The 19,967-nt window shown below is 45.7% G+C and overlaps 1 protein-coding gene across 4 annotated transcripts in view; it reads right to left on the reverse strand.

Moving 5' to 3' along the window:
* Window positions 1-19,967, reverse strand: part of LOC120945491 (myomegalin-like) — a 416,745-nt gene that overhangs the window by 24,657 nt on the left and 372,121 nt on the right. The gene's annotated exons all lie outside the window — the stretch shown is intronic.

Genomic DNA, 19,967 nt, shown 5'->3' on the forward strand with positions numbered 1-19,967 from the left:
GGTGACAGGTATTTGCACCCACTTCCGGCCACACAGTTTCGGGCAGACTGCGGGCATGACGTCACCTCCCCCCCCGTTGTGTTCTGGGAACACTCGGCTCCCAGTACACAGCGGGAGACAATCGGCAGGCGTAGCGCGACTCGCGCATGCGCCGTAGGGAACCGGACAGTGAAGCCAGAGCGCTTCACTTCCTGGTTCCCTCACCGAGGATGGCGGGGGGGGGGGGCAGCAGAGTGACGCCCACACATGGGTTTAAGAGTGAGCCCACATGTGTGCTACCATAGGAAGTGGCTTTGTATTGTGGCACACAAAGAAAAGGAGGAGCCTAGAGCACCCCAGAAAAGGAGGTCAGAGGTCCCTCTGTATAATTATTGCACTGTTGCACACAGCAGGTAAGTATAACATGTCTTTTATCAGGGGTGTACCTAGAGCATTTGGCACCCGGGGCGGATCCTTTATCTGGCACCTCCACATTAAAGTGTAAAAACACCCCACTGTGCCCCATGCATACCTCTGCATTCTTCAATATCTTTGTCACTACTGTGTACCCCCTCTCCACAACTGCACCTCTGGACCCCTTTTAAATTACACAGCCCCCTGCACCTCTGGACCCTTTACATTACACAGCTCCCTGCACCTCTGGACCCTTTTACATTATACAGCACTCTGCACCCCTTTACATTACACAGCACCCTGCGCCTCTGGACCCCTTTACATTACACAGCACCCTGTATATTACACAGCACCCTGCACCTCTGGACACATTTACATTACACAGCCCCCTGCACCTCAATACCCCTTTACATTAAACAGCCCCCCACAGCTCTGGACCCCCTGCATGTTACATAGACTCCCCCTTCACTGCAGACCCCCTTCAGTGTAGCCCCCATTCAGTGCAGACCATCCCTTCAGTGCAGACACTCCTTCAGTGTAGACCACCCCTTCAGTGCAGACCACCCTTCATTACAAACCCCCCTTCAGTGTAGCCCCCTCATTCAGTGCAGACCCCCCTTCAGGGTAGCCCCCATTCAGTGCAGACCCCCCCTTCAGTGTAGCCCCGGTTCAGTGCAGACCTCCTTTCAGTTTAGCCCCCGTTCAGCAGGGGTGTATTTAGGTTTTGTGCTGCCCTAGGCCTGGCGAAACTCGTGCACCCCCTACTTTATATATGACGCACCCCTTCCTGTCAAGACTACACCCCTTCCTTTTTAAGACCCGCCCTGTCTTTTACATGGGAGGAAGACAGAGGGACGCATTGGTATGAGGACAGAGGGACAGGGTGGGATGAGGACAGAGGGAGAGGGTGGGATGAGGACAGAGGGACAGGGTGGGATGAGGACAGAGGGACAGGGTGGGATGAGGACAGAGGGACAGGGTGGGATGAGGACAGAGGGACAGGATGGGATGAGGACAGAGGGACAGGATGGGATGAGGACAGAGGGACAGAGCATCGCTTTTTTGCCGCCCCCCGCAAAGTGCCGCCCTAGGCCTGGGCCTTGTTGGCCTAGGCCATAATACAGCACTGCCGTTCAGTGCAGACCCCCCATTCAGTACCTCAGATCAGCATGGCGGCGGCACATGCACAGCAGGTGAGGTCCCCTCGGCTATGCCTGCCTGTGTGATATCCTGACCGGGATCGCTCAAAAACACAGCCCGCGGCCACGGGAGGAGGGGATGGTTGGTGCAGCGGTGTGTCACCCTGCACCCCGCAGCCCCCTCCCCCTTCCATCGCCACTATAGCTCGGAACAAGTAGCAGGTAGCAGAACCTAGACATGTGCATTTCGTTTCGTTACGAATTCGAACTAATTTTTCATTACGAAATTCTAATTCGAATCGAATTCGAAAACAAATTCAAATTGAATTTGAAAAAATAGAAATCGATTTTCTAAAAGCTACAATAAAATAGAATATAAAACAATAAAGCAATATAATCAAAAATAATAGAATACAAGTTAATAGAATGTAATAAGATAGAACATGACAGTCTTCCCAAATTTGAATAGTATAAATTTGAATTCTAGAATAGATTGGAAAATAATTAAAATGTATGGAATTTATATAAAATATAAAAGAATAGAAAAACAATAGAACAGAATAGAATCAATTATAATATATATTATATTTTATTCTATTCTCTTGCTTTTCTTTTCTATTCCATTCTAATCTTTTCTATTCGAATTTGAATTCATTTTATACGAAATTCAAATTTCTTATTGAATGAAATCAAATTTGAATAGAAAATATTATAAAAGATTAGTTTCATATTAGAATTTGAACATTTTTTGTACGAATTCCTATGAAGTCGATCAAATTTGAAAAATTTAATTAGATTTGAAAAAATCTACTGCATTCGAAAAAATTCTACCGCATTTGAAAAAAATCTACCGAATTAGAAAAATCTACCGCATTTGAAAAAAATCTACTAAGTTAGAAAAAACTACCACATTAGATTTTTTTTTTTACATATAACCATTTTCCAAAATTCGAATTTCATATAGAATGAAATCGAATTGGAATAGAAAAGATTAGAATAGAATAGAAAATAATAGAAAAGTTAATAAACTAGAAAAACAATAGAACAGAATAGAATCAATTATAATATATAGTATATTTTATTTTATTCTCTTGTTTTTCTATTCGAATTTGAATTCATTTTATACGAAATTCGAATTTCTTATTGAATGAAATCGAATTTGAATAGAAAAGATTATAAAAGATTAGTTTCATATTAGAATTTGAATATTTTTTGACCGAATTCCTAAAAAGTCGATCAAATTTGAAAAATGTAATTATATATATATATATATATATATATATATATATTGTGTATATATATATATATATATATATATATATATATATATATATATATATATATAAACCATCTTCCGAAATTTGAATTTGGTACAGAATGAATTAGAATAGAAAAGATATTAGAATAGAATATATTATATTTTTTTTCTATTTTTTCTATTCTGTACTATTGTTTTTCTATGCTTTTCTTTTCTATTATTTTCTATTCTATTCTAATCTTTTCTATTGGAAATCGATTTCATTCTATACGAAATTCGAATTTCAGAAGATGTTATATATAAATATATATATATATATATATAGATATATAAAATATTTTTTTTCTGTTCTGTGCTATTGTTTTTCTATACTATTCTTTTCTATTTTTTTCGATTCTAATTAAATCTTTTCTATTCAAATTCAATTTCATTCTATATGAATTTTGAATTTCAGGAAATGGTTATATATAGTGTAACAGGATGACCCGTGACACCCAGAGACTTTTGAGGGATGGGGGATACTCCTGTGCCAGCGGCCCTAAGAACTCTTGGGTCTAAGTTCACCCTGTGCCCCTTTTGGGCATAGGGTGGCTAATCATAATTCATGTATTACATGAGATGGGACATTAATAATAAATCATGTTTGTAGGATGTCTTGAGATATCACAAGTTGTTGGCTATTCAATGTGGGGACACATTCTTTTGAAAGGTGTTAATTGCATCTACCCCTAGACATTTCATTAACCATTGTGTAAGGCTGTAAAGGTGTTAATCCAGGTCTGCTCCCAGACCTCTAATTATGTATGCTAAATACTGTTTTGTATGTGGAATGGAACTTGTCAACCTGTCTGTCGGAGACAGAACGTCTGCCTAACAATGTGGATTGAAGAGATCATTGTGTGATGGTGTTTTGTTTGAGTTCTGTTAATGAAAGAATGTTTAGTAATTAGCTCAAAGAATGTGATTGAAGCCCCCACGGTGTGATGTTTGGGTGGGGAGTTGATTGTTCCTTTCATGCCTTGTACTGCATAAAAAGCTGAGAAGAAACCATTAAAAGTTAGTTCATATTTTGACGCAGTAACAGAGCTTGTCAGTCTCGTTATTGAGGGAATTCTTATGGAATGGATCGGGTCTGCCTGTTGGTTGGAGTGTCGATAAGCTGTCTTGGATGGGATGGAAGGTCGTAAACGGTGGTGACCGTTACAATTGGTGGCAGCGGTGGGATAATTCCATCGCTTAAACGACGGCTACAAGGACACGGGACAATGGAGACGATGTATGAACGGCTGAAGCTCTCTTCCCTCAAGGACTTACTGGAGAGCCGGGGCAGATCGGCCTGCAATCGTAAGAGAAGGGACATTATTACAGAGCTTGTCCAAATGGATAGAGCTGAAAGGCCCAGCATAACAGACAGGACACCCGATGAAGAGTTTTTTGACTGGGCTGTTAGACATGGACTGGCACACTATGGACCTAATCCTCCACCGGAGATCATAGACCGGGTTATAGCCGCTGTGGATGCCACTTGGCTACAGCAAAGAGGTGCTGCAGCAGCAGAAGTCACAGCAGCACCAACTGAAGAGAGGGAAGAGGTACAGATGCCAGTCACCATGGAAGTGGAGTTCCAGGGAGCCGGGGCAATTGGCCCCTCTCCCCAGCAACAAGCTGTGGTGGTAAAGCGTTTACTCCCAGCTGAATCGCTGGCGGCAGGGCAGGATGCTACTGGCTGCTGCACACAACTGCAGCTTGAGCTGACATCGGGGGATGGGACTGTGGTCTCCCCTCAAAGCGACCCAGCAGAAGGGCTGGCAACGGAGCAGAGTGCCACAAGTCTCTGCTCTCAACTAGCAGGAGAGGGAGTTCCTGTGGGAGTGGATGGGACTGTGGTCTCCACTCAAAGCGACCCAGCAGAAGAGCTGGCAACAGAGCAGAGTGCCACAAGCCTCTGCTCTCACTTAGCAGGAGAGGGAGTTCCTGGGGCAGTGGATGGGACTGTGGTCTCCGCTGACACAACCCCAGAAAATGGTGCGTCACCGAGACAGGATGATGTTGGCTTTGCTGTGCAACATCAGGGGATTTTCTACCACCAGTGGATGGGACTACAGTCTCCACTGGTATACCCCAGGGATGGGGGCAAGTTGGCCCAGATCCCCAACAACATGATGGACTGAGCCCAGTCACCCTGTCTTCTCTCCAGCGGCTGAAAGCACTCCAGGGAGAAGGGCCAGTCCAGGCCTCTCTCCCCAGCGGCAGGCAGGTTCTCTGAGAGAGACAGAGGTTGGCAGGGATAGTAATGCTCTGTTTAGAGCAATTTATTTGGGGCACTGTATGGATACCAGCATTGGAGGACTGGATCTACTGACTGACTTCGGAGTCAACCCGTCTGGGGTCTCCTCCTGTGTCAGTCTCCCACCGAAAGGGGAGAGATGTAACAGGATGACCCGTGACACCCAGACACTTTTGAGGGATGGGGGATACTCCTGTGCCAGCGGCCCTAAGAACTCTTGGGTCTAAGTTTACCCTGTGCCCCTTTTGGGCATAGGGTGGCTAATCATAATTCATGTATTACATGAGATGGGACATTAATAATAAATCATGTTTGCAGGATGTCTTGAGATATCACAAGTTGTTGGCTATTCAATGTGGGGACACATTCTTTTGAAAGGTGTTAATTGCATCTACCCCTAGACATTTCATTAACCATTGTGTAAGGCTGTAAAGGTGTTAATCCAGGTCTGCTCCCAGACCTCTAATTATGTATGCTAAATACTGTTTTGTGTGTGGAATGGAACTTGTCAACCTGTCTGTCGGAGACAGAACGTCTGCCTAACAATGTGGATTGAAGAGATCATTGTGTGATGGTGTTTTGTTTGAGTTCTGTTAATGAAAGAATGTTTAGTAATTAGCTCAAAGAATGTGATTGAAGCCCCCACGGTGTGATGTTTGGGTGGGGAGTTGATTGTTCCTTTCATGCCTTGTACTGCATAAAAAGCTGAGAAGAAACCATTAAAAGTTAGTTCATATTTTTTTTTTCAAAATTCTTTATTTATACACCACAATGAGCGTTTCCGCACGGATCACAATAAAAGTGCAAAACACAATGTTAATTCTAAATATGTAAGTATAGTGAATTTCAGTCAAACATACATTTTCATCAAATTCGTGCAATCAAGGATCCGCGGGCCTGCCCACATTTTCGTAGTTTCTGAGAAGTAGCAAGTGTGAAGGAAGGAAAGATAGCAAACAGCAGCAGCTCCCGAGGAACAGCTCGGGGAGCTAGGAGGGGTTGACACCCCGTGGGGAAAACTCCCCCCAGGGGGTCCAGTGTGAGGGGGGGGGAGAGAAAAAATAGAGGGGGGGACCCACGAGCATGGATCCACGCGTCTGGCAGTCCCATCCGTATTGAGCTTGGTTTGGCACGTCTGTCTCTGCTTAAACAAGGGTATCAGTCAGTTTTTTAGTTTTAAGGGCTGGTCCCTGAGACTCTGTCCCTCATCCGAGTATATGTAGATATTCCACAACTGCCATGTGTTTTTGTAAGATTCCTGCCTGTCCTGACTTGAAAGAATCAAATCTTCCATCCTACTAATGTCGTCCACCTTCCGCAGCCACATTGCAACAGTCGTGGGTCTGGGGATTTCCAGCAGATAGGAATGCATGCCTTAGCGGCATCAAAAAGGTGTCGAAGAATTGATTTCTTATATACACGGGCCGGGATGTCATTAGCGTGTAGTAGAAAAAAGGCTGGGTCATCAGGGAGCTGTCGTTCCGTGAACTTCTGGGAGATCTTCCTGACCTCCGACCAGAAGGGTCTCAGCTTTGGGCAGGACCAAAAGACATGGAGCAGCGTACCTGTCTCGCTCTGGCACCGCCAGCACAGTTCCGAGGTCGTCTGAAACAGTTTACTGAGGAGGCCTGGCGTGCGATACCACCGTGTCATGACTTTATAGTTCGCCTCCTGGACTTTCGTGCAGATAGAGGACTTGTGTGTGAAGGTCAGTATGTGTTGTTTTTGCCTTGCTGAGAATGAGCAGCGTAAGTCCTGTTCCCATTTAGCAATACATGGGATTTGATAGTCGTCCGTCGGCGTAACGATCGTGGTATATAGAATGGACAGGGCGTGTGGTAGGGCTTCCGTGCCCGAGCACAGCTCTTCTAGGGGCGTTAGAGTGTGGGTTCCCGCAGGGGGGGTGGCATGGTGTCTAGGAAGTGGTGAAGTTGGCTGGCCCTCAGGAAGTCTAAGCAGTAGCTCTCACCCGGGTCCGTCAGTTCTGCCAGTGTTCTCAGCGGCCAGCTACGCTAAAGTGGGAGGCCCGAAACACGCCTGAGTCTCTCAGAGCCCGAAACCTCCCGTCTCGTATCCCTGGTTCAAATTGCGGGTTGCCCAACACCGGGTGTAGAGGTGAAACACCCAGTGCCAGCCTTGCCCGGGGTAGCAGCTTAGCGCATACCTTAACCGTGGTTCCTATCAGTGGGTGAGTTCGTACCGGCCTGGGCAGCGTCGTGGGGCACCACGGGGCTGTCTGCAACAGAACTTCGCTCTGGGCTTGTGTCTCTATGTCAAAAGTTAGTTCATATTTTGACGCAGTAACAGAGCTTGTCAGTCTCGTTATTGAGGGAATTCTTATGGAATGGATCGGGTCTGCCTGTTGGTTGGAGTGTCGATAAGCTGTCTTGAATGGGATGGAAGGTCGTAAACGGTGGTGACCGTTACATATATTTTCGTTTAAATGTGGTAGCATTATTTCGAATTTGATAGTTTTTTTCGAATTCGGTAGATTTGTTTTCGAAAGCGTTAGAATTATTTTGAATGCGGTAGAGTTTTTCCGAATGCGGTAGAGTTTTTTCGAATACGAAATGAATCCCGAAAACAAATGTAATGAATGCAACAAACTTAACTAAACAAATTTAATTAAATAACGAAACAAAACAATTTTTTTTTATCCTGCACATGTCTAGCAGAACCCTGTATTTGTTTAAATAGCCCACTTGACACCAATCACCAAATTCGAAAAAACGCGAACGAAATTCAAATTCGAATCGAAAACAAATTTAAATTGAATTTGAAAAAATAGAAATCGATTTTCTAAAAACTACAAAAAAATAGAATATAAAACAATAAAGCAATATAATCAAAAAGAATAGAATACAAGTTAATAGAATGTAATAAAATAGAACATGACAGTCTTCCCAAATTTGAATAGTATAAATTTGAATTCTAGAATAGATTGGAAAATAATTAAAATGTATGGAATTTATATAAAATATAAAAGAATAGAAAAACAATAGAACGGAATAGAATCAATTATAATATATATTATATTTTATTCTATTCTCTTGCTTTTCTTTTCTATTCCATTCTAATCTTTTCTATTCGAATTTGAATTCATTTTATACGAAATTCAAATTTCTTATTGAATGAAATCAAATTTGAATAGTAAATATTATAAAACATTAGTTTCATATTAGAATTTAAATTTTTTTTGACCGAATTCCTATAAAGTCGATCAAATTTGAAAAATTTAATTAGATTAGAAAAAATCTACTGCATTCTAAAAAATTCTACCGCATTTGAAAAAAATCGACCGAATTAGAAAAATCTACTGCATTTGAAAAAAATCTACTAAATTAGAAAAAACTACCACATTCGATTTTTTTTTTTTACATATAACCATTATCCAAAATTCGAATTTCATATAGAATGAAATCGAATTGGAATAGAAAAGATTAGAATAGAATAGAAAATAATAGAAAAGTTAATAGAAAAAGTTAACTAGAAAAACAATATAACAGAATAGAATCAATTATAATATATAGTATATTTTATTTTATTCTCTTGTTTTTCTTTTCTATTCGAATTTGAATTAATTTTATACGAAATTCGAATTTCTTATTGAATGAAATCGAATTTGAATAGAAAAGATTATAAAAGATTAGTTTCATATTAGAATTTGAATTTTTTTTGACCGAATTCCTAAAAAGTCGATCAAATTTGAAAAATGTAATTATATATATATATATAAACCAGCAACTAAACAAATTTAATTAAATAACGAAACAAAACAATTTTTTTTATCCTGCACATGTCTAGCAGAACCCTGTATTTGTTTAAATAGCCCACTTGACACCAATCTAGTGGCGGGCGTGCCGAAGCAAACATGGCTCTGGTCAACAGGAATTCTATGTCTGCACATAACTACGCGTCTATTTACATCTGGTCTTTCCTGACAACGGGTCTGGCTAATAGGAATTCTCTGTCGGCACATAACTATGTGCCTGGGTATATTTTGCCTTCCCTGACAGGGGCCCTCGCCATACTAATTACCTGGACTTTGCAAAAGCGTTTGACACAGTTCCCCACACACGGCTCATGTGTAAGGTAAAGTCTACAGGCTTGGAAAGATCAATTTGTAAATGGATAGAAAACTAGCTAAAAGACAGAGGGCCAGATTAAAAAAGGAGTTACGTTGGCGTATCTCCAGATAGAATTGATTAGCTCAATAATAGCATGCATATTTACGCTGGCCGCTAGGGGCGCTTCCGTAGATTTACGCGTAGAATATGCAAATGAGCTAGATACGCCGATTCAGAAACGTACGTCCGCCCGGCGCATTGATTTACGTCGTTTACATAAGCCTTTTTCCGGCGTAAAGTTACCCCTGCTATATGAGGCGTAGCCAATGTAAAGTTTGGACGTCGGGCCAGCGTTGAATTTTGCGTTGTTTACGTCGTTTGTGTAAGTCGTACGCGAATAGGGCTGTGCGTAAGTTGCGTTCACGTCTAAAGCATTGACTATTTGCGGAGTAATTTGGAGCATGCGCACTGGGATACTTTCACGGACGGCGCATGCGCCGTTCGTTAGTAGCTTCAATTACGTGTGGGTCACGAATAATTAGCATACAACACGCCCCCTACCAGCCTATTTTGAATTAGGTGGGCTTACGCCGGCCCATATACGCTATGCCGCCGTAACTTCGGGCGCAAGTTCTTTCTGAACACGGGACTTGCCTCTCAAAGTTACAGGGGCGTAGCGTATATGAGATACGCTACGCCCGCCTAAAGATAGGCATTTGTTTCTGAATCTGGCCCAGAATTCAGAGGGTAGTGGTCAATGACTCATACTCTGAATGGTCTAAGGTTATCAGTGGTGTACCCCATGGTTCAGTGCTGGGACCCTTACTTTTTAATATCTTTATAAATGACATTGGGTCTGGGATTAAAAGTACAATTTCTGTCTTTGCAGATGACACTAAGCTATGCAGTGGAATAACGTTCTTACAGGATGTCTCCAATTTACAAGCCGACCTCAATGCTCTGTCTAATTGGGCAACTAATTGGCAAATGAGGTTTAATGATGATAAATGTAAAGTAATGCCCTTGGGGGCTAAGAATATGCATGCATCATACATACTAGGGGGAGTACAACTGGGGGAATCAATGGTGAAGAAGGGGGTTTTGGTAGATTATAAGCTCAATAATAGCATGCAATGCCAAGCTGCGTTTTCCAAAACAAGCAAAATCCTTTTATGTATTAAGGGAGGTATGGACTCCAGAGATAGAGAGATAATTTTGCCCCAGTACAAATTGTTAGCAAGACCTCATCTAGAATATGCAGTTCAGTTTTGGGCACCAGTTCTCAAAAAGGATATCGGAACTGGAGAAAGTGCAGAGAAGGGCAACCAAACTGATAAGAGACATGGAAGAACTCAGCTATGAGGAAAGATTAGAGTAGCTGGATATATTCCCTCTTGAGAAGAGGAGATTAAGGGGGGATATGATCAACATGTACAAATACATAAGTGGTCCATTTTGTGAACTTGGTGTTGAGTTATTCACTTTAAGGTCATCACAGAGCACTTGGGGGCACTTTTTACATCTAGAGGAAAAAAGATTTAGGCCCAGATTCACGTAGGGCGGCGTAACTTTAAGCGGGCATAGCGTATCGTATTTACGCTACGCCGCCGCAACTTAGAGAGGCAAGTGCAGTATTCACAAAGCACTTGCGTCCTAAGTTACAGCGGTGTATCGTAAATGTGCCGGCTGTAACAGGAGTGACTTTTGGGCACAGATTGAGCCAGGAGATGGGGTGGCAAGTGAATCATAATTCATGTATTACATGAGATGGGACATCAATAATAATTCATGTTTGCAGGATGTCTTGAGATATCACAAGTTGTTGGCTATTCAATGTGGGGACACATTCTTTTGAAAGGTGTTAATTGCATCTACTCCTAGACATGTCATTGTCCCTTGTGTAAAGGTGTTAATCCAGGCCTGCTCCCAGACCTCTAATTATATATGCTAAATACTGTTTATTTGGTAGATTCAGAAAGAGTTAGGCCGGCTTATCAGTAGATAAGCCGACCTAACTCAGAATCTACGCCGACGTATGTTTAAGCGTATGCTCAAACAGAGATACGCTTAAACATATCTAAGATACGACGGCTTGCGCCGTCCTATCTTAGATTGCAATATTTTGGATGGCCGCTAGGTGGCGCTTCGATTGCGGTCGGCGTAGAATATGTAAATGAGGGGATACGCCGATTCACGAATGTACGCCAGGCCGACGCAGTACTTTTACGCCGTTTACGTAAGAGATAGGCCGCGTAAAGTTAGAGCTAGGCCCTAGTCGAATAGTAATGTCAAGTATGGCCGCCGTTCCCGCCGCGAAATTCGAAATTTTTACTTTGTTTGTGTAAGTCGTCCGTGAATCGGGATTTACGTTGTTTACGTCCACGTCGAAATCAATAGGCCCGTACGGCGTACTTAGCCGCAATGCGCACTGGGAAATGTAGGCGCCCGGCGCATGCGCAGTAGCCAAAAAACGTCAAAAAACGTGAGGTCAAGCCTCATTACCATTAAACACGCCCCCCTCCAACCCATTTGAATTAGGCGCCCTTACGCCCGCCGCGTTTACACTACGCCGCCCTAAGTAAGGAGGTAAGTGCTTTGAGAATCGTGTACTTGCCTCTCTTACTTAAGGCGGCGTAGTGTAAACACGCTAGGCTACGCCGCCGCAAATTAGCGCGCCCCTACCTGAATCTACCTATATGTGTGGAATGTACTTGTCGGAGACAGAGCGTCTGTCTGGGGATGTGGATTGGAAGGAGATCATTGTGTGATGTGTGGGTGGGGAGTTTGATTGTTCATGTGCCTTGAAAACTGTATAAAATCTCAGAGTGAACCATTAAAGTTGTCTACTTGACCCTTCAAAACGTAGCCCCGTCTCGTTCTTGAAAGGGCATTCTATGGGACTATTATTCTGCTCCTTTTACAGCTGAACCTGACTCTCTCTGGATCTCGTGAATGGGATTATACCGGCTTCACTCGCATACAGCAACTTGTCAGGGAAAAGGACGTCTCCAACGGCTGATACCCTCTCACTACATGGGTAACTGTTACACCGGCGTAAGCACGCCTAAATCAAATGAGGAAGAGGTGGGCGTGTTTTATGTAAACTAATCATGACCCCACGTAAATTACGCTTTTTACAAACGGCGCATGCGCGCGCATGCTCAGTATCGCATTGAATTATCAAAGTAAATTGCGCCCGCTCAATGCTTAGTCGACGTGAACGTAACCTACGCCCAGCCCCATTCACGGACGAATTACGCAAACGACGTAAAATACGATGCTGTTCGTACGTTCCCGACGTCCATACCTTACATGACTTACCCCTGCTTTATGAGGGCTAACTTTACGCCAGGCGTATGTCTTACGTAAACGACGTATCTTGATACGCCGGGCGCATGTACGTTCGTGAAACGGCGTATCTAGCTAATTTGCATATTCTACATGGAAATCTACGGAAGCGCCACCTAGCGGCCAGCGTAAATATGCACCCTAAGATACGACGGCGTAGGAGACTTACGCCGCTCGTATCTAGGCAACTGTGAGGCGTATCTGTTTTAATAAATCAGGCGCCGAGTTGCGACGGCCCACATTCGGAGTTACGACGGCGTATCTGGAGATACGCCGTCGTAACTCCTTTGTGAATCCGGGCCTTAATCTCCAAATACGGAAAGGTTTCTTCACAGTAAGAGCTGTGAAAATGTGGAATAGGCTCCCTCCAGAGGTTGTTCTGGCAAGCTCAAATTAAAAAAGGCCAGGATTATTTTCAAAATGTATACAACATTACTGGGTACTAACATTTATAGGTAAAGTTAATCCAGGGAAAATCCATATGCCTTCCAGATTTTATAATAAATGAGCCTGGAGGCCGGCTTCCTAGCATTAATGAGAGTAGAAAGAACTGGACCCGAGAGCCCACGTTTCTTCAGTATGTAGGTTTCAACAGCCAGACCGTCAAATTTAGTTTTTGTAAGGAAGGATGGAACACTGGACCTTGTGATAGCAGGTCTTGGCGAAGTGGTAGAATCCAAGGTTTCCCCACTGCCATCCTTATGATCTTGGTGTACCAGGACCTTCTGGGCCAATTCTGGGCCACCAAGAGCACTGGTATTCCTTCTTCTTTGATCTTTGATCTCTGAAGAAGCGGAACTGGAGGGAAAGCATAGATCAGGGAAAACCTTTTCCAGGGAATCATTAGTGCATCTGTTGCGTAGGATAGAGGATCGTTTGTCCTCGATACGGAATTGTCAAACTTCCTGTTGAACCTGGAAGCGAACAGGTCTACGTCCGGGGTCATGGGCGTCCGCTGAATTTTTTTCAGGAGGGGGCACTTCGGCAGCGGCGATACACAGTCGCATTTTACCCTTTCTTCGGCCTTTAACCCCCCTCGCTAGCGGGGGTTAAAAGTGCCCCCCCACATTAAAATGTAAAAACACCCCACTGTGCACCCTGCATCTTTCAATATCTCTGTCACTACTGTATATCCCCTCTCCACAAATGAACCTCTGGACCCCTTTACATTACACAGCACCTCACAGCTCTGGACCCCTTTACATTACACAGCACCCCACAGCTCTGGACCCCTTTACATTACACAGCACCCTGCATCACTGGCCCTCTTTACAGTACACAGCACCCCTTTCCCTTGACTGAAACACTACACTATATTGATAGTATATTTATTTCAGGTCTAAGAGGATCACTGCATCACTGGATCCCTTTACATTACACAGCACCCTGCATCACTGGACCCCTTTACATTACACAGCACCCTGTATCACTGGACCCCTTTGCACCAGTGGTCATCAACCCTGTCCTCAGGGCCCACTAACAGGCCAGGTTTGCAAGATAACTGAAATACATGACAGGTGATATCATTTTCTGCTCAGTGATTGCAGCATTCTAGTCTGCATCTCCCCAAGGTAATACATAAAACCTGGCCTGTTGGTGGGCCCCGAGGACAGGGTTGATGACCACTGCTTTACACTACACAGCACCCTGCATCACTGGACCCCTTTACATTACACAGCATCCCTTTCCCTTGTCTGAAACACTATACTATATTGACAGTATATTTATTTCAGGTCTAAAGCCCCATACACACCATCAGATTATATGCAGATTTTTGTCTTCAGATTTACCAAAACCATGTAGTAAAAGGGCCTGCCTGATTGCATACAAATTGAAACTCTTAAGGTTTGACCTCATATTATATGGTTTTGGTAAATCTGAAGACAAAAATCTGCAAACAATCTGATGGTGTGTATGGGGCCTAAAAGAGGAACCTTTTGGAATGAAGGACAAATGGATTTGATTCCAGAAGAGGGACAGGCACTCTAAATAAGGGACAACTAGAAACTATGCCATAGGCTACAACTCTGTGTTGCGTTTGCTCTGCGGTTCCAGACTTGCTAAAAATACATCAGAAAATAGTCTAGTGTTACCTGTGGCAACAGATGTTGGAACAAACAAAGCACAGGCCTGGTAAACAATATAAAACGGCGCTTCCTCTGTCCTTGGGCGCTCGTATTGTATGTCACAGAGCTGGGTCTGTGTGCAAGGTCCCGCCCCCCTAGTTCGGCTTGTGTGATAGGTGGAACACTAGAAGACTATCAGACGAGCTGAACTAGGGGGGCGGGACCTTGCACACCGACACAGCTCCATGACATACGATACGAGCGCCGGAGGACAGAAGGAGGGGAGCGCTGCAGTTGCCGCTGCAGTTCAACCCTGCTCCTGGCTCTCCCTAGCGATTCCAGGGGGGGCAAACGACCCCCCCTTGCCCTACGCCCATGTCCGGGGTCCCCCATTTCTGGCATATATCCTGAAAAATTTCAGGGTGGAGAGACCGTTCCCCCGGCGATAATTGCTGGCGGCTCAGGTAATCCGCTTGCCAATTTTCCACTCCTGGTATTAAGATCGCAGAAATACAAGGAATATGAGCTTCTGCCCATGATAAAATCTTGTTTACCTCCCTCTGAGCATTCCGACTCTGGGTGCCACCTTGGTGATTGATGTAAGCTACTGTAGTAGCATTGTCTGATTGAATCTGAACCAGGTGACAGTGTAACCTGTGTGTCCAGGTTCTGAGGGCTAGATATACTGCACGAATCTCCAAAATGTTGATGGGTAGACCCTTTTTGGACTTGGACCAGGTACCCTGGGCTGAGGCTTCTTCCAGAATTGTCCCCCAGCCCAACAGGCTGGCATCCGTAGACACTACCTTCCAAGTGACTGGGAGAAAGGATTTCCCTGCTCGCAAATTCTTGGTGCTTAACCACCAACTGAGGCTTTGGCGCACCTCTGGGGATAGGTGCAATCTAAGGCCTGGATCTTTCTGTTCCAGCCTGCCAGGATACTGCTCTGGAGTAGTCTTAAATTAAACTGGGCATACGGAATGGCTTCGAAAGAGGCCACCATTTTCCCCAGCAATTTCATGCAAAGGCGAATTGATGGTTTTCCCTTTGCCCTGACCATGCAGACCAGATCCTTTAAAGATTTGACCTTTGGCTCTGGAAGGAATACTTTGGTTTGGGTTGTGCCTAAGACCATACCCAAATACTCTACCCCTCTCCGGGGCTGTAGTGAGAACTTCTGGAAGTTTAGGATCCAGCCTAAACACTCTAGGTATTTTACTGTACTAAGTACACTGTGATTTAACTGTGCCACTGACCGTTCTACCAAGAGTAGATCGTACAGATAGGCCATCACCATTATGCCCTGCATCCTTAGCTTTGCTAGAAGCGGGGCCAGAACCTTTATAAACACATGAGGTGCCGTAGCCAAGCCAAAAGGTAGAGACGCAAACTGATAGTGGTGGTGTTCCACAGAGAACGTTTGGTGAGCGGGATGAACAGGCACATGTAAATATGCATCTTTTGGGGCAGATCCACAAAGCACTTACGCCGGAGTATCTCGAGATGCGCGGCGTAAGTGTAAATATGCGCCGTCGTATCTATGCGCCGTATCCACAAAACAAGATACGCCTGAAAAAGAGGCTTTTCCGACCAACGTATTTTTTCTGCGCCGGCGCATTGTGGGCGCAAATATACGCTGGACGCATCATTGTTTTGCTATTCAAATATGCAAATGAGGGAGAAACGGCGATCCACGAATGTACGTGCGCCCGACGCGGGCTACGCGCACCGCGCATAAGACATACGTCCGGTCTGAAGTTACCCCTCATAATAGCAGCTGTAACTTTGCACCAGACGTGTGCAGGTCAGCTGGAGAGCAGCTTCAGCAGCACCGTTAGGGACGAGCTGAGCATCCACACTTGCAGGACAACAATCTGTATGCCAACATGCCAGGGGCATCCATGGTCATAGCTATACTACTGGCTTTACATGCGCGTAGAAGGAGGAGGGCACGGAGGAGGGCACGGGAGAGGATATACCGACCGCGCATAAACGACTTTGGCATGGGGGATTCGGAGGTGTATCGCATCTTCAGATTCAGCCCTGCTGTCATCCTGGAATTAACCACAACCCTGAAAGATTACATCACCAGCCAGCCATGCAGTGGAGCCACTAGTCAAGGTACTGGCAACACTCCATTTCCTTGCCAGTGACTCGTTCCAGTGTACAAGTGGAGTTGTGGCTGGGATGGCACAATCCTCCATTAGCAGATGTCTGCACCAGGTTGTCCCCGCAATCCTCAGACGCATGGCCCACCACAGGATTCCCACGCACCGTGGGGGCCATTGATTGCACACATGTGGCACTACGACCCCCCTGTGACACAGAGCACATATACCGCAATCGGAAGCACTGGCACTCCATCAACGTACAGGTGATAGCCGATGCCCAATGCCTCATATGGCACGTCCGTGCCAAACACCCCGGGGCCAGCCATGACAGCTACATATACCGTCAAAGCACCATCCCAACAGAATTTGAACAGAACGTGTATGGGGACAGCTGGCTGGTTGGTGAGTGACATGGGTGTCAGGCATGACTGTCCGACCCCATGATGCAGACATCACGAGGGGCACATGCACGACTAACATCCTCCTTTTTTTCCCTTCCAGGTGACTCAGCATATGCACTTGGACCCCATCTCATGACTCCATTCCGGAATCCCCAAACCACAGGAGAGAGAAGATACAATGAAGCACACGCACGTACCCGTGCAGTGGTGGAACGCACCTTTGGCCTCCTGAAGTCCCGTTTCCGATGCCTGGATTAGTTTGGGGGTACCCTGTTGTATTCCCCAAATGTTGTGTGCCAGATCATCAGTGCATGTTGCATTCTGCACAACTACGCCATGAGAAAGGGCCTGGAGATTGACATACGTGATGACCTGACCCCCGAGCCACACAGTCCCCCCCTAACCAAGGGTACCCGGTCTGCTGAGGGAACAGCAGTCAGGAGATGCCTTACAGTAGGCATCTTTGCACGTTAAACACACACATTCATCATGGCACAAGGAGAATGCATGCATGCACACCACTGTGGTCCCTAGCTCACACACCCCACATCCTCATCAAATTGGATTAGCCCAAGTACACCACACGGAACTTGGGAGCAGCAACGCCACGTCAAGGCTCCAATTATGTTGCTGTATATTAATTCTACATAAAATAAAAATAAGACTCATAACCTGAGTATCATAATAAAATAATAAGACTCATAACATGAATATCATAATTAAATAATAGAACTGGTACTCATTTGCCCTGACGTGGGCTACGCCTAGTGCCAAGGCTCCTGATCCTCTGTTGCCTGGGGGGAGCAGCGGGTGGAGGGGTGGGTCATCAGGAGGAGGATCATCCCCCGGTCTCTCCCTGGCTGGCTTCCCTCCAAAGCCAGGGCTATGCGTGTGAGGACCGCATTTGTCCTGATTCCCCACCGCCTCAATGGCAGCTGTATTGGCCTGTATGGCCACTGCCAGGCTCCTGACCTCTGCCACAAGGCCTAAATTTGTGGCATCCAGGTCCCTCAGGCAGGTCACTTTTGCTGTGCTGTTTACACTGACCTCCTGCACACTTTCCGCGATGGCGGTAGTGTAAGCAGCCTGCTGGTTGAGGGCCTGCTGGACTGCCAGTGTGCTGGCAGCCTGGGTCTGGCCCAAGGAGGCCAGGCTGTCTGCCATCCGGTGCATGTCACATGCAACAGAACCAACATGGCGGGTCTGCCTGGCCTGGTCCCTCGACAAAGTGGCTTCTAAGGCCGCTGGATCACCCCTCGTCTTCCTCGTAGCCTTCCTGGGTGCAGGTGAGGTTTGGGGCCGACTGTATGGGGATGCCCTTGAGGGTACTTCCCTTATGGAGGAGGAGGAGGAGGGGCTTTCCATAATGTTGGAGGCCCTTGGGGGGCTTCCCATAATGGTGGAGGCCCTTGGGGGGCTATCCCCTATGGAGGTGGAGGTATGGGAGGGTCCTGGGATGGTGGTCTCATCCCCAAGGTAAATTCCATCCTCCAGAGGACCGTGCTCCTCCTCTACTTCCTCAAAATGAGATGTGTTGACACTGTCCTCATGGGATGGGGTTGGTCGCCCAGCTCCTGGACATCTGTGGATGACACAAAACATTCACATGTTGGTGGACCCACACACTTGTCACATGTTCCCTTCCACCCCCACACATGCTACACACCAGATAAGAGATAAAACACACTTACCTGTTCTCAAGGGCTGATCAACAGAATCGAAGCCCTCCAGGCCCTCCACCTGCTCCCTCTCCAGGCACCTGGCTATGACCTGCTCATCAGTAGTCAGCGAGATATTCAGGGCTGGTCCACCTCCGGTGCCCCTGCTGTGCCTCCTCATCTTGACCACCTTCTCCTTCACGAGACGCCGCAGGTCGTTGATTTTCTTGCCTATCTTGTTTGGCGTCCGTTCCTCATGGCCAAGGGCATTGACCTGTGTTGCAATCTCAGCAAGGATCTGATCCTTACGGACCTTGCTGGTCGTGCCACTCTCCAAACCACGAGGTACTTGTTGTGCCTTGACATGGCATCAATTATTATAGCCTTCTCCTCTCTTGTAACATTTTTCATCCTCCTGTCCTTAGGCCTAGGCACTGGTTCAGACATGGCTCTGAAATAAGCACACAAAAGTAACCACACCAAACCTACCAAAGCTGCTGGTGTACTTTTGCGCTCCACGGGTGCATGTCTGGGCGTATTTATGCCATGGGCGTAAACGGTGGGCCGGCTTATCTCGGGGATACGCCGGGCGTAGTTGTGAGCATGCGCAGAGGGACGCGGGACATGCGATCACTTGAGGGCGCATGCGTCGTTCGTTCGGCCCTTCATTTGCATGGGGTCACGCTTCATTTAAATGGATCACACCCACTTCCTTCCCACTTTGAATTACGTCGGATTACGCCAACGAATTTAAGTTGCGCCGGCGCAACGCTGCGAGCATTTGCTCTGAGAATATGCTGCTTGCCTCTCGAAGTTACGTCGGTGTAGCGCATCTTTGATGCGTTACGTCGGTGTAGCGCATCTTTGATGCGCTACGCCAGCATAAAGATGCGCCGGGCTACGTGAATCTGGCCCCTAGTGTACGTCCACAGGCATAGGTGTGCGCAACTTATTGCTATTTTGGGAAGGGACAGCAGATGGTTTGAATTTTTTTTTAGAAAAAATGAACAATAACAAGTATGGGTCAACTTTTGTGGCAGAAACCAGCACCACCTCAGTTAATTATTTAGATTTAACTATTAGGAAAAAAGGATATGAGGTTTCAAACCTTAACGTATTTTAAAGCAACAGACCGGAATGGGTTTGTGCCCACACACAGCTGCCACCATCCTCAATGGATAGGGGCAGTACCCAAAGGACAGTACATGCGACTCAAACGCAAATTTGATACGGAGGAAG

The sequence above is a fragment of the Rana temporaria genome, chromosome 7 (genome assembly GCF_905171775.1).
Source record: "Rana temporaria chromosome 7, aRanTem1.1, whole genome shotgun sequence".
Taxonomy (NCBI): domain Eukaryota; kingdom Metazoa; phylum Chordata; class Amphibia; order Anura; family Ranidae; genus Rana; species Rana temporaria.